The 1,487-nt window shown below is 42.2% G+C and overlaps 1 protein-coding gene across 1 annotated transcript in view; it reads right to left on the reverse strand.

Moving 5' to 3' along the window:
• The window catches only part of LOC109961015 (protein very KIND), a 26,662-nt gene that overhangs the window by 14,781 nt on the left and 10,394 nt on the right, over positions 1–1,487 (reverse strand). The window lies entirely within an intron of this gene.

Here is a 1,487-nt window from a genome sequence, read left to right on the forward strand (position 1 = left end):
AAATGCAAGGGATGGCCTCCCCGGGGTATAGTCTGTAGTATAGCCGCCGGTCAATAACCCCCTCCTTTTCCGGCTTCTGTAAACAGTCTATAACCTTATTCTTGTACCCACTGGTGGGGTCCCTCTTCAGTGCTTCATAGGTGGTGGTGTCACTGAGAAGGTTGGAAACTCTGGTCTGATAGTCAGCTGAGTTTAGGACTACTGTACACCTGCCTTTCTCTGCTGGAAGGATTGTGGTGGTTTCATCCTTATCTAGTGCAGCTAAAGCCCTCCTTTCCTCAGGGGTAAGGTTCGGGGGTGGGAGTTTGGCACTGGCCAAAGCAGCTGTGACCTTCATCCGCAGTTCTTCCGCCTCTGTCTCGGCCAGCTTGTTGTTCCTAATGGCTATCTCTGTGGCTGTGATGAAGTCTACCACAGGGATTTGTTTGGGTGTGACCGCAAAATTCAATCCCTTTACTAATACCTCTTTTTCTGTGTCTGTGAGTTCTCTGTCCGAGAGTCTGTTTTTATTCCTATTTATCTCGTTTCCCAGTGAGCATACCTTTGTCTGTCTGCATTGTTTACTGCCTGTTTATACTGATTATTTTGCATTGTATGCATTGTTTGTTACTGTTAATACTGCTTATTATGTTATACTAGCCTTATGTTGGTTTACTGTTTACTTGCCCCTTGCATGGGGATATGTACATGCACACTGAGAGCCAATGTACCAGAGTCAAATTCCTCGTGTGTCCGACACACCTGGCCAATAAAACAGATTCTGTTAATGATGCCAGTGGGAATATAGCAGTATTCTTAAGAGAGCTCAGACAGGGCAACAGACAAGTTGTAGAATCAAAGATTGCTGAGTTTCCTCTCCTATGTCAGCACCTAGTGTTTATTGATCCATTGTACCACACATTCAAACTTGATAAACCCATTTATTAGGCACACCAGTGCAATTTAAGGCAGTTCTTCTGCCATACTTTTATCATGTACAAATTCAGTCATAAAGGTGTTAATTCAATCATATGTTTTAGAATTAAGACCATAGTTCAAGGTGGTGTTCTGACTGTATTATATTGAGAAATGTTCCTACACTTCTGCCCCCCTCACCTATGGAGATTGGGAGGACAAAAAAATTACAGTAACCTGTCGGTATAGAGTAATGTTGTCCAATACAAAATCACCTTTAACTATGACCAATAATAAACATATTTAGACATTTCTGGCAATGTCAAAAAATGATCATCATAAAGGTAAAATACAGGGCAATGTTGGTGTATTAAATCACAAGAGACTGTACAGGTGCATACGGTCACACTGCAGGCTGAAGTGGCTCAAATCCAATCTTTTTGCCCAAATGTGACCCATATCCAATTTCCTTATGACAGTGTAAACAGCACAAATCTGATTTTTTTCAAATCCGGCCCAGGCCACTTTCATATGTGGTCCTAAATCGGATACATATCCGATGTTTTGCAATGCGACTTCAGTCTGAACGGCCA

Source organism: Monopterus albus, unplaced genomic scaffold, assembly GCF_001952655.1.
Source record: "Monopterus albus unplaced genomic scaffold, M_albus_1.0 scaffold3.1, whole genome shotgun sequence".
In the NCBI taxonomy this organism is placed as follows: domain Eukaryota; kingdom Metazoa; phylum Chordata; class Actinopteri; order Synbranchiformes; family Synbranchidae; genus Monopterus; species Monopterus albus.